General features: G+C 44.5%; 1 protein-coding gene across 2 annotated transcripts in view; it reads left to right on the forward strand.

Moving 5' to 3' along the window:
• Positions 1 to 14,386, forward strand: part of LOC139700877 (protein FAM43A) — a 345,831-nt gene that overhangs the window by 184,317 nt on the left and 147,128 nt on the right. The window lies entirely within an intron of this gene.

Raw genomic sequence — 14,386 nt, forward strand, 5'->3', positions numbered from 1 at the left:
AATTCACCTGTTCTTTCGAAACGGAGTATTCTCATTGTCTTTCCGTTCTTGTGGCATCGTTTGTGCTTCTTCGCCTTCCGCTTTTAAAACTTATCCTTGGCACACATTGTTCCGGTGAAGGGTTGGGCATTGTTTTGCAAGCTCTTCTCCTTAGCGGGTCTTCATTGCTGGTGATATTTGTCACTTAAGAATTTCAACTGAAGCAGTTACAGATACAGCATTCCACTAATACTATGCAAGGTCTCTCACAAAAGGAGATAGCCTGAGTGAATTTAAAAAAATTACAAATTCGGACTTTGAATTTTGATAACAGATATTATGGTTCCTGATCGTACTCGGAAAATGGCATTTTAAACCAATTGTTCATAGTTCGTCGCAATATCTTTTTACCGATACAACTGTCATTCTCTGAACACCAATTCCAAACCTACCTCATTAGGGTCCGTTGTACTAGCCGCATATAATAGGTGGGACATAACCGGTAAAAAATGACACTCTCTTTCCATTTCTGTTCACGTTTTCCAAGTGCTATTTTGATGAATTCTAATTCTTGCGCGTCGCATTCCGTATAATTTTATCCTTGGGCATTTCTTAAGCAAGCGTAGCGCTAAAGAATTAACTAGTTCAACGCCTTTATTTCGGTTTCTCTAATGACGAGAATTTTATGGGGCGAACTATTCCTTATGTAAAAATTCGTATTCACGTGTACTTTCAAGTTAAAGTCCAACCACCTCGTTTCGCACCGGTATTAAATAGGTTTTTTAAAAATACATTTGCCAGCGATTTACAAAGAATTCACTGTGCCAATTAACAGTTGAGGGTATTGAATACATTTAAATTAAAAAAAAACGTTCACCCCCACGTTGTTTCTGCGAGGCTCAGGTTTGTTATTTTTTCTTTATTTCTTTTGCATCTGAATATCACAGAATAATCCTATTATTTACGTCGTTGATATTGGTTTTTTTCTTATTTAATGAATGAATAAAGTATGTTGTTTTAACTTGAAGATCTTTTTTTTTATTTGTTTGCATTAACTCTCTATTTATTGTTGTCGTATTTCTTCTATGGATTAAAGACAAGATTTTTGTTTTCATTTCGTAATATGAAATTTTTTTGTTAGGATTTCTTATTTTTTGTGCGCGTAACTCTTCGCGTGACGTGAATACCCCGTCACGCTCGTCATCAATTGCCACGCTCATTAGGGTTGAGAAGTTATACTCACCAAGTGAATTTTTCATTGGGTGTCCTACTTATAGGAGAACGGTTTCGAAGAATTTTCGAAGTGTTTAAATCGACATCCCATGACACACCTCTGCATCGCACTCGGCTAGCCATCGTCACACCGTGCGTCGACTCGACATTGTGGGTATGATCGCAATTTCCCACACCGCGTACTGCCATTGTTCCTGGCAACCGGTATTTTTGGGGTCCCCGTTATGAGTTCCACCCTCTCCGCCTCCCCCCGTTATGTCCCAACCTCTCCCTCCCTCATTTCTGATTTCGGGTGCAAGCAGATAATGGGATGATGCGCTCCCCGACACAAGAGCGATGAGTTTCGGCTAATGGGATGTAACGTCGAAATTCGGCATCGCTGTGATACGTAATGCACTCCCTCCTGCGGCATCGCCCTGCAACTCATAGCGCGGTAATATGAATGGAGAGACGAGCACCAAATCGTTTGGAAAATTGTGAGAATAAATTCTAAGACTGGATTGATGCTGGTGTTCAATCTACATCTCACTATACAGGGTTCGTCCGGAAAATAAGTGTACTGAGCTCAGGAAAGAAAATTTATTACACTTTTACATATCTTAAGCTAATATTCCTCAAAATAGGACCCTTGTGAGTCGATACACTTGTTCCAGCGGCGTTCCCATTCCTGGAACGCTCCCGCGAAGGCATCATCGGGAACCTCTCGAAGACTCGTCGTCGACCTCTTCTCTGCCCTCCACGAACATCTTGTGCCACCAAAAGATCATGTTTCTGGACATGGCTGACTCCCCGTAAGCCTGGTTAATCATACCGACAGTTTCGGTAGACGATTTCCCAAGCTTTACCGCAAATTTGATGGAATAACGCTGCTCCAAAAACTTCGGCATCGCGTTCCGTGACGTGGGTCGAAGCGTGGAGGTTCGCGTTAACAGAGCTCCTCACTACACCACAGCTCAGAGCCGACTGCCTTTTTCAGCGTCGCTTGCCAACATACCCCCCTCCAATTGCAGCCCGTCAGAGCGGTGCTGGGCGCGCCTGGGGCGGCGCGCCCAGCCCAGGAGTCAGTACACTTATTTTCCGGGCGAACCCTGTACACCCTGAGAGCCGCTACGGGAGAAGGTGGGAGGTGGTGTTAGGACGCCCAACTTTTATCGCATTAATTCAGGCGGATTTTAAATAGCCGTAATAAGTATTTAAAATTATAATTAGATTTTTTTAATATTTTTGCCGGGATACATAACGTGATTCCTCGCCTGATTGCAAATTTATTGAAGGAAGAAAAAAGTTTCTACAACTGTGCTAATCCGACGGCGTCATATATTTCTCTTATTTTATCCTGGTGCTCGGAACTATTTATAGTTTCTCATGCATGAAACTAATGGTTCTACATACATGGCTGGTGATATACCACCCCCCGCCACGCGCCCTTGAGGCGGCTTGCGGAGTATTGCGTAGAGTTTGGTTAATATAATGTAAGGCCTCGGTGTCTCAAGCACATAAAACATTCTTTGCCTTTCTAAAAGCCTTAAGATTGCCTAGTTGAAACCTACGTCGTTGAAGTGACTCTAATCATAATTATTCAACCTCGTCCCTCCCGCTTTCTTTCCGCGCAATGTCTGACGATTCGAGCTGATCTTCATGGGACTGAAGGGCAGCTTGAAGTTGGTGTTCTCGCTTTGATATTATTTTTTGGAAAAAAAATCCTAAATACATCTACATCTACACAATGCCCCGCAAGGGCGTTTGACCGGAGGTGTTAGGTCACCCCCTTGAAATGTAATAAACCACATGCAAAACCAAATTATGTTACCTCTTCACAAATAATTGCGTGTTCATACACTCAACAAACCCTAATCGCACGACAGACAGTACTTACATGTAACAATATTTCATAACAGGATACGTACATTCAAATCATACTGTAGAACTCTTAAAAAGATGGGTCTATTAAATAAAAAGAATAACATGTAGGGTATCGACAAATCTATACATTAGAAATTCTGAATATCTCCTAAGCGGTTGCTGTCATGTCTATTATGGTCTCTTAATGGTTCGAGGAAGAAACGACATTTTAAATCCAATCGTTCTACAATAAATATCCTTGATTTTACGTTGGTTATCGAATCTACCATAGTAAGTGGGAGCCTGGAATATGTCCTTAACATCCTCAGATAAGTAACCTACCTCAAATTTACGCAGTAAATTTAACCTGTAATTAAACCAACGGTCAACTAGTGGCTCCCATCCTAATTCTTCCAATAGTGTCGTGACACTGCTACCTGGTTCATAAAAACTTTATATCTACACAATACACCGCAAGCTACCGCAAAGACGTGTGGCGGGGGGTGTTAGATCACCACCCGAAAAGAGAAAAACTTTTCATAAACATAGCCGCTCTTTGTGACTTCGTAACACTTTTCACAAACTTAGCTGATCAATATTAATACCCGCCGATCCAAGAGTAAGGTGTGTTGCAGGGCGTGCAAGCACCAGGTAGGATGAATAAGGTAGAGAAATGGCATTTAAATGGGTAGGAAAAGGGATAAAGCATTCATAATTAACTGAAAAGGTGTACAAATCCATATTCATGTTAGCGGGAAACTTATTTCCAAAAAAGTGTTAATTTCACCCGCTGTAAAAGGTCTAAAAGTATAGTGGTTTGGGAAATTTTTCCTTAATTTTACATTCGTTTTGACAAAATTTGCTGTTCTACAAATATACACTACTCCGCAAGTCGCCGCAACGGCGTATGGCGGAGGGTGTTGGGGCACCACCCGTAAGACAGAATTCAACCACATGCAAAGCAAACAAATCGGAAAATAATTGATTTAATTTTGTCGTTTTTAATGTCTGTAGAACCCACGAACGACATGGGAACAGAATACTTATACGTCAATGAATTTTCTCAGGCGATAGCAATTTTGTGTGCCAGGAAGCCTATTTCTTAATGCATTGTAACTATTGCTAGCAGCTATCCCATGCGTGCAGTATGCGTGAACAGTTCCAAAGTGCATGGTTTGGTTTTATTAGGTATCTTTCAGTGTGATATGTGGATTTAGATGAACAATACAATAATAATTGTGTAGCATACTTTCTGCTGGGCTTGTGAAATTTAATGATAGCCGGTGTCATTGAATATGAACACAACATCATATTGCAGTGGAATAATTGGCAGAGGGGCGAAGAAAATCACGTGCTCTTCTGGACAAGAAGTAATCTTGTGACCAAATCTGTAATCTTGTACCACTTTTTCCACACGCAGTTAATTAACTTTTGGCAACCTAAAAGCATGAAATTTAAATTCGCGGTCGCACAATTTCATCTCGGTGAATTGTTAAAAAAGAAATACCAAATACTGCGTTGTGTTCATCTGCTAGAAAATCTACTCTTCCCACTCTTTGAAACTTCCGCGTAACCTTGGAAATGTTGACCGTTGGGAAGATTTCCGGACTATTGTGGTTCCCCGAGGAGAAATAAAAGTCGATGTTGAAAAAACAGCATCTTGCAGCTGCTCTGAAGCTGTGTTACCCCTCCTCCTCCCTCCCCCTCGAATGAGGGCGGCATGAACTTGGCTTCGCTTCCTCGCGGAGTCAATGGAACGAGAGGGCGCCTTGCGTCGCGTCACCTCGAGAGCGTGTTTTTTTTGCGGGCATTCCGGGGAAGTAGGGAGGGATTCCGAACATTTATTTCTTCTCCCCTCCCTCCTGTCTCGCCTTACCCCCCCCCCCCGACGCCCCTCACATCTCTCTCCCGAGCCAGCCTTTGTCGCGCGCCGTGGGAAGCACGCTCTTATCGGCAGTGACGGATGCTCGATCGCGAGGCGGGAGAAGGGCGAGAAAGTCCGCGGGAGGGAGGGAGGGATGGACGAAGGCGTCTCTATTCAACATGCCCGTAGAGGAGGAGGCCTTGCCCTGTGCGAATGCGACTCCGGATCGCGTCCCTCTGGATGCTCCCCCCCCCCCCCCACGGCGCCAGTCGTGTCGCTCCGCCCGACCGGTGTGATTCATTCATGCCCGTGATTCATCCGTCCCCCTTGCGAACGGCAGAGAGGAAGAGAGAGAGAGAGAGGGTGGGAGCGGAGGCCAGGGGTGGGAGATGCATGTGGGGGGTGGGTGGGTGGGCGGGTTCCTCTAGCGTTGCTGCCGGGTCATTCTTCCGCAGGATCGAGTGGGCGAGCCAAGTGTGCGGGGTAATTCGCCTCCTCAGTGTCAAGGTCGTCACCTCATCGAAATCTCCCGAGGCCATTGTTCTCTCGCATTCTTTGGGTAGGTCGAAGTGGGCCATGAGCGGATTTTGCGATTCCGGAAGTGCATAAAAACTGGTGCGGCATGTGGCGATTAGATTAAACTGAAAAACGTTTGTTGAGATGAATTTTTGGAATGGAAACATTTCTCCCCCGATCGCTTACTATTGTATCAAATTATTGGAACTCTTGACCCTTACCTATATATATATATATATATATATATATATATATATATATATATATATATATATATATATATATATAGTCCATGTGGTAGTTGAATTTCGCCTCCTTAATTTTCAAATTCTAGTTTCTAAGGTGCATGTGTTTACTAGTTGATAGTATATGTATTTGCACGCGAGTAAGTAAAAAGGTTTTTGCATTAATGTACATATACACCATTATCGGTGTAGGCTTGCATGGATGTGTTGATTTTGCATGTGGTTTTGTTCTCTTTTACGGGTTGGGTCTTTGACCCAACACCCCCCGCCACACGCCTTTGCGGCGGCTTGTGGGGTACTCGGGTGATGTAGTTGTAGACGAAGTCTGTCTTGCGTTTTATCTTTGGTGATAAAGCAGCTCCCGTCCTAATTCCTCCATCATATCCAAGATTCATTAGTGAGTCCAGCGCAGTGTGACATTAAGAATGTTATCATTATGTGGACTTCTCGTGAAGTTCATTTGATTGCCAAATTAGGTCGTGTCCATTGAAGAGGAGCGAGGCTAGCGGAACGTTGTTATGGTGACCTAAGAAGCGTATCTATATTGCTAAAAGAACTAGACTGGAAATGATCCCCGGAGCGAAGGTTAAATTACAGATTAAATTCTTTAATACATTTAAAGTATTTTTTAGCGATGATTTTGAGAATGTTTTTAGAGCTGAAAGATTAAAGATGTCATTTTTTTCTGTGGACGATAAATGGTGAGAATAGCTGCAGGCGACGGTGTGCATTTTCTATTTCCCCCAAGTATGTACTTCCCTACCCGGGCTAAATTCTTTAGTGCCATTTTAGAGTAGTTTTTTTTCAAAAGGGCATGGAAGTTCCGAAACAATTTTGCGATGGTTCCGCTATATGGCTGTTTTTTTATGTCTCGTTGGATTCTTTTTAAATATCAATAAAAAATATCATGGAATGGATTGTGACCTTTCAACGTAAAATCCCTTACGAAAGGAACTCATTTGTTTTGGCTGGCGCCAAAAGAATAAATAAAAACTGTCATTGTGTCATTTCTCTATTCTGGCACTCGGTCATTTGTTATGTGGCGAACTTTACCCTTATTCCAAATCTGGGGCGAGCTCTTACACAATTCGTGGTGACTCTTACGATTAGTTTGATGGATTTTTTCATCAGCTATTATGTCTCCGCTTTGTTATATGGAAACCATTAAGTTCGGTGATAGTTTATTTTGGGGCTCGCTTGCATGTTTCCATCCCCTACAAACTGTTTCTCGGCGGCCAATACAGAATTCATAATGTGGATTCCCTCGAATTCAAAAACATTTCCTTTCGGAGAAACACAATTAGACCGGTACATATTTGACGAACCAGAGTAGGTATTTGGCTCTGGGGACCACTTTCCGGGAAGTGTTTCATGGCCGCTGCAAATACGCGACGTATTTTGTATCTCGCCATTCTAAAATTTATGATGAAGCGTTGTCCTGCGTGACGTTAATTAGTATCAAGTACTATTAAATTGATCATTTTTACCAACTGGATCGAATTTTGTGTATTTATTTCAATCGAAAACCTTGCTAATTCTTATTAAAAGTTGCTCAAGTCTGTAAAATGTATCTAATCCTAATTTTGTTTTAAGTTAATAGCTTAACATTCTTCATATTATACCATTCCTGTTCAAACGACTTCAAATATTACCGTGACTTGGATGACGCGATATCTAGGTCGCAGTAAGGACGTTGAGTAAATGAAATACTTCCATCTTTTAGCTCTTACGCTTCAAAATGTACTTATTTGATTTTATTGAGGTTGGATGCCTTATTTACGGGAGGTTTGCGTGGTCTTGTGTTGTTTCCTATTTTTCTTCCATATATTACATCTTAGGCTGAAAGCTACCTGGAGGATGTGTGGCAGGAGTTGTTAGGATGTAGTTATTAGGGGGATTAGTGATCGTTTCCGTAGAGTAGTACTTGAATAGCGTTGGATGGGTGAGAGAACACGTGTAGGTATATTGGTACTGGGACTTCCACGTACATATAATGCAAATTGCTGTGGTCACGAATTATGCCAAGGAAAAAGGATGCCTTCGTCTGCGCGGTGCCGTTCAAGCTACATCTAGGGTGTGTGGCAAGGGATGAATCAGCAGTAGGCCTGTGACATAAAAAATTAATTTTAATTCACAATTAATACGTTAAATAATTCAAATAATACAGGGATTCCTTATATCTAGGCCTCAACTTCTTTCTAGTTTCGGCCTTATTTGAGAAATCAAAGATTAACAACCTTTATATTAAATCCACTAACAGGGATTTCAACCAAAGCAAATGAGTCCATCCGAAAAAATGCACGCAAATAGGGGTCCCTATTTTATGCAGTCAGTCCCACGCACACTCGCATTCCTTTTGGTGGAAATTACTATCCCATTTAGTGTTGATCCGCTGAGGTAAACACGGCAGTGCACTTGACAATCCCGACGGAACTTTCCAGAATGGGTAAAGTGGAAGGGAATCTGTCGTTAGCGGGTTTTCTCACGGCTGAAGGGGCGTGATTGACGGAGTGGATGGGGCGCACGGGGACCGCGCGCGTGGTGCAGTCGAAGCCGAGCCCAGAGAGTTTCGGCCTCACTCGTGCCGAGGCCGAAAGTTCGCGGGGACTCGAGGCCGCGACTGCCGCGATTGCCGAATGAGAGAGAGGGTGGACGCGCGCGCAAGTGCTCGTCGGTCTGTTGGCGGCATCTGCGAAGGGATGGACCCGAGTGGGCGAAAATACTGACTGCGCCGAAAGATTTATATCAGGGCAGTATTCGGATCCGCTATAAAATAAACAAATAATAGTGAAACTAACCTAGGAATCACGCACATACCGAAGGTTGGATTAGATATTGAATAAATAGAGAATAAATTAGGAGATTGTCTCTAGTGCGATGATGTTAAAAATGTATTGTTAACCTCGTCGTAAGAGATATTATGAAAATAATCAATCAGTTGTTGAACCAACAGATTTTTAATTTCATTTTTTGACGAAAAATAAGGGATCGGAATAACCGTAAACAACTAGTATCTGGATCAACTCATCTGACATGCATAGATAAGTATTTTACTTGTAGATACCGTAGAGCGTGTAGGATTTTAAACCATTTTTTCATAATTTGTAATTATAATATATATATATATATATATATATATATATATATATATATATATATATATATATATATATATATACACACACATATATATTGTTTATATATAAAAATACATATGCATATATATTATATATAAATATACATATATATTATATACACATATATTATGTACATTATATATATATATATATATATATATATATATATATATATATATATATATATTGTGACGTTGTGCTTGGCGCAGCGTCACTTGCCCAGTTCGAATACGCGCGCCCCTCTCGCGAGCCGTAGAACGGCGGGGCGCTATTTGTGGGCGCCGACAATGTATGTAAGAAAAAAAGAGGAGCGGGGCGCGCCGCGCGCGGAGAGTGTCGGCCAACACGTGGTAAGGAGAGTTCGTTGTGAGATGTCCGAGAGAGAAGGTCGTGTGCTATCATCGTCGAGTCACCGACAGCCTGCGAACACCGGGGGTGCGCGTGCCAGCAACCGACCTCGCCGTGTGGGCCCCCCGCAGGCCCCGACCGGAACATCGGGACCCAGCAGTCGACAGCGAGGCGGCCATCTTCGGCTGCCGCCGAGCGGCCACCCAACATCGTGGCCCAGCAGGCGTCGGCACCGCGCGTCATGTTTGCTTGGGAGCGCCCACACCTTTTCTTGTGATAATAAATAGTTCTTATGAAGTTTACTCGTCGGAGTCCATTTTTATGCGCCTCCTTGCGTCCCTCGTGATTTCAGCTGAAGAGCCGCTGCCCACCCCGGGGCACATCAAAGGTGAGCGAGCCCTCCCCTGGGACGAGGAGTGTGATGGGCCAGGTGACAGCCAGCGGCGTGACTCTGCGGCTAGCCATGCGGCTAGCCTGGCGCCCTCAAAACAAGTAGAGTCACGGCCTCCCTTGTCTCGCGGTATCGGGGAAAATTTATCTATAAATTAAATGCCGCGTCACAAATGGCGCCCAACGTGGGGCAGCCTTTCTATTGTTGTGCGAGAAAAGTGACAATTATATTTCGAGAGTGCGCATGAGGCGCGAGTGTAAAATGGCGTCGCGTCGGCCTTGACGAGGCAACAATGGTGTGAAGGAGAGCGAGCGGAGTGATACCGGCATGGTGTGCAAAGCGTGTGTGTGAGCGGGAACGATGCGTGATTAACATCGCGCGAGCGCCAGTTATTACGTACAGCTCTTTCGCGAGCGGTATACAATTTTTCTATTTGATTTATAAATTAGTCCTTTTTTTCTTTCGCTATACATTTTCATGAAATAAAAAAATTTAAAATTCTTTGTGAGGGAAGCAGTAAATAAGAGATTATAATTTCTACTCAATCTTTTGTACTTGAATGTGGTTTGTGCGGTTGCTTTGAGTGGTTGCTTGGCGTTGAGGGTGGGATGAAAGCTGTGAACATTCCCGAGGCGACTTGTTTCCAGTTAAGTTGCGGAGGGACGATCGGTTTCTAAGATTAACTACTATTAATGGCGTGAGGGAAGCTCCGTGCGTGGCCACGTATCCCCAGAGTGGCAGAGGATCCTTTGAAAAGAGGAAGTGGAGTTTGTAATTTTTGAATTTTGAGGTTAGGTTATGCTTTTAATATAGAATTCTGATTTATTCTACCCTATTTGTTATAATAACTGTAGAACAGGGAAATATCTTTAGATTAGGATTAAATTTTTGCAGTAAGCGTATTTTAGGTTAGGTGGGGCAAATCCTTTAATTATTCAATAGGTTAAGAATTTTTTTTCCTAATTTACAATGGAGGGTGACACTGGATTTTTGGCGAGATATCAGAGAGATATGAGGGCACTGCTACGGCATTCAGCGGTAAAGGCAGAATTTGAAATAATTAAGCAAATGAGTGAAGAAGAGGTGGAAAATGAGTTGTCAAGTAAAGGACACTCCTTGGTAGGGCCACTCTTAGTACGCAAAGAGCGATTATTGCGGGCTAAGCTTCTTTTGGCACAACCACGGTTAGGGACACCATGGTCAAAAGAATTGGACGAGGATGTGCAGCCTGACGATGTAACCCTCTCAGGAGCTTTATACGCCTTAAACTGGGACGAAGACCTAGATGCAGGGCGGAAAATGAAAGGAGCATGCAGTAAGGGGCATAAAAAGAAGCACATCGAGACGGAGAAAGTTGCCGCAAGCGACGGAGAAATTAATGAGGAACTGAACCCCATTCGGACCATTACAGCAAACGCAGCGGGGGGCCCTCAGCCCACACTGCCGCTGATGGACTCATATGATTTTCCGCCGCTGGGGGAAAGGAAAGAAGCGTCATATTTGACCAGAGAAAAGGAAAAACTGCGCATTCTGCCTTCGGAAGCGAAATCAAATCAGAAAGAGATACCAGTACAGAGCGACCGCAACTCTGAGGAAATAAAGGAGTTGCGGAGTCAATTGCAACAGCAGAACGAGATGATCAACAACCTAACGGATGGAATTAGCCGAATTTTACACAAATTGGGCAGTGAGAAGAACGATAAGGAAGTGAACTTGAGAAAGGGTTCCAAGGAAAAGTATCGGAGGGAAATAACATCCACTTCGTCATCTTCTTCAGAGTCGGAGGTAACGAGCGGGTCGTTATCTACTGACAGCAGTGATGACTCGGACGATGCATCAGGGGACGATGGACATAGACAGAGCATCAACTATGAGTTAGGAAGGGCCATAACGAGACCTACGTGGTCTAGGCCTTCACAGGCGAGAGACCAGGGACCTGGCTTTGACGGAGCTTGTTATTCCTGCGGAGAGTCGGGACATAGGGCAAATGCGTGCCCGAGAGTCCAGTGTTTCAGCTGTGGCGCAAGAGGGCATATCAGTGTCAATTGCCCCAGTCGACAGGGTAGGACACAAGAAAAGTGCCAACTTTGCGGCAAGGTTGGCTTATTGGCAATTAATTGCCCTAATTGCAAACACCTGTTTACTCGGCAGGAAAACGGACAAGCGGGGAGTCGCCTAGCCCAAGCGGCTTCCCCGCAAACCAATCCGTCGAACACAAACCGGCTGAATTAGATTTAGATAATCATAGGAATAAGTCGATTAGGTTAGGAAATGGTGATTCGATTTTGGAAAATCCGAGTTGGACAGCCAAATTCTGCGAACCAAATTCGATCAAGGGAGATGTAAATAGTGGAATAAAGAATTGTATAGGGAAAGGAAGGGAGATAAACTCAGATGGGCCAGATGAAACATCTGCTCCTAGGTCGAGTTGGACAGCCAACATCCACCACCCATCTGAGGCGTTGGCAAAGATCAAGGATGAAGAAATCTACAGATCGAGGTGGACAGCCAACCTCTATCGATCTGGCCAATGCAATGGAGCTATCAGGAAAAGCTCTCCAGCTGAGCAGTCGAGACGGACGGCCGACCTCCACTGCAAAGCTGATATTTGCTGTCCAGCCGTTGATTTCGCCGAGCCGAGCGGGTCAGCCCGTCTCCGCCCATCAAATCAACCGCATATGGGGCAGAAGGCGCATTGGTCGACGGAGTCAGCTCCGCTCTGCCAATCCGTTAGGTCGGAAGAAAGCGAAAGGGTCAAGTCTTTGGTAGGATCGAACAGGCCAGCCTGTCTCCAGCCGCCAAAGCAAGCAGAGAGTGAGAGAATGAGTGAGAGGCCTCAGAGCATCTCGTCGGTGCCACAAAGCCCGCCGAGACTTGCGTGGAATGTAGATTCTGCCCAGTCGCTTCACGCGGGCCGGAAATCAGAACAGGAGAGCGATTATGAGAAATTGCCTCAAGTACTGTTCACTCTGGATCGGTTGTGTTCCAACAAAGGGACGGGCAGGAATGAGTCGAGTGAGAGTGTGACATACCCTGTAACCATTGAGGACAAACCTGATAGGCTGTGTCCGGTTCAGGGAGGGGGAGTCGGCGTGGAGTCCCCGCCTAGAGTGAGTTTAGCGAGTGTGACGGCAGAGTATGGAATAACGCATACAACAACGCCTCCATACCATGCTCAGGCAAACCCAGTGGAAAGATCCAATCGAACGCTGAAGACGGCCATCGCGATGTTTGTAGAAAAAGACCATAGAGACTGGGATCAGCATTTACACGAACTAAGGCATGCAGTCAACACCGCGAAGCAGGCCTCGACTAAGATCTCGCCAGCCTACTTGAACTTCGGAAGGCATCCACTGCCAGTGAAGAGTTTGCGGCGCGAGCTTGAGAAGGGGGAAGGCATAGAGAGCAGATTGGATCCACAAGCGTGGAAAAAGAGGGCCGATAGGTTAGGCTTATTACGAGATCTAGTAGCCGAGAACATAGAGAAAGCTCAGGAAAAACAGGCGCGAGCGTATAATAAGGGTAGAAGAAACATCGAATTTAATGTAGGAGACCTGGTAATGCGTAGGACCCACCATCTGTCCAGTGGGATTGATAGGTTTTCAGCCAAGCTAGCCCCTAAATTTGAAGGACCAATCGCGATACTAAAAAAACTGTCTCCAACAGTCTATATAGTAGAAACGCGTTCCAATAAGCAAAACGCGAAAGTAGATATTGGTGACTTGAAAAGATATATAGCACCAAGATCCACTCGTCAAAGTGGTGAGTCCTCCGAGCGCCAAGCCCACGGAGCACACTCTCAAAAAAATTCCTTATGAATTTTGGTATTATGTAATAGGTCAGCATTGTGTGTTTGCCTCATGTTATCTTGTCTGTGTGTCAAAGTGAGCGATTTATTTTTCGATGATGTGAAAATCTCTGTCGGACATTATTGTTGTTATGGCACATAGCCCTTGAATTGTGGTGAACGAAAGTTTGCAAACGAGGTGTGATGTGTTTGAGCCGAGGACGTACTGCCTTTTATAGAGTGAATTATCTGAGCGAGTGATGCTTTTGTTGAAATTTTGTGAGAAATTCCCTTGGAATGTATGAAAGATTCATGCCAAAAGTTTGTTCTTACCAAATGTATTACTTGATGTTCATAGAGAATGTGGTTAAAATTAGAAAAAGTTGTGCTATCCATTTTCTATCCAATAGCTGAAGACAGAATCTCAAAACTGAGTGAACTACTGGTAGAAATCTGTGAAATTGTTGTTATTATATTGTGTTCATAGGTTTCAGTTGCAGGCTCGTTTGTAAGCGGTCCACTCGGACGAGTGTCCGGCTTAGGGAGGGGGTATGTGACGTTGTGCTTGGCGCAGCGTCACTTGCCCAGTTCGAATACGCGCGCCCCTCTCGCGAGCCGTAGAACGGCGGGGCGCTATTTGTGGGCGCCGACAATGTATGTAAGAAAAAAAGAGGAGCGGGGCGCGCCGCGCGCGGAGAGTGTCGGCCAACACGTGGTAAGGAGAGTTCGTTGTGAGATGTCCGAGAGAGAAGGTCGTGTGCTATCATCGTCGAGTCACCGACAGCCTGCGAACACCGGGGGTGCGCGTGCCAGCAACCGACCTCGCCGTGTGGGCCCTCCCCGAGCAGGCCGGGTTTCGGCCCAGGACCTCAACAACCCACCAGATATTAAGGTTAACTGAGAACATCACAAATGGTTTTAACAAGGGAATGATCACCCAGGCGGCCTTTCTGGATCTGGAAGCTGCGTTTGATCGAGTTTGGTCAGAGGGCTTACTCCTCAAGCTCACTAACTCACCGACCCCGACATACCTCCTAAAGATTA

This window comes from Hetaerina americana, unplaced genomic scaffold (genome assembly GCF_022747635.1).
Source record: "Hetaerina americana unplaced genomic scaffold, ioHetAmer1.1.p SCAF_11, whole genome shotgun sequence".
Classification (NCBI taxonomy): Eukaryota; Metazoa; Arthropoda; class Insecta; order Odonata; family Calopterygidae; genus Hetaerina; species Hetaerina americana.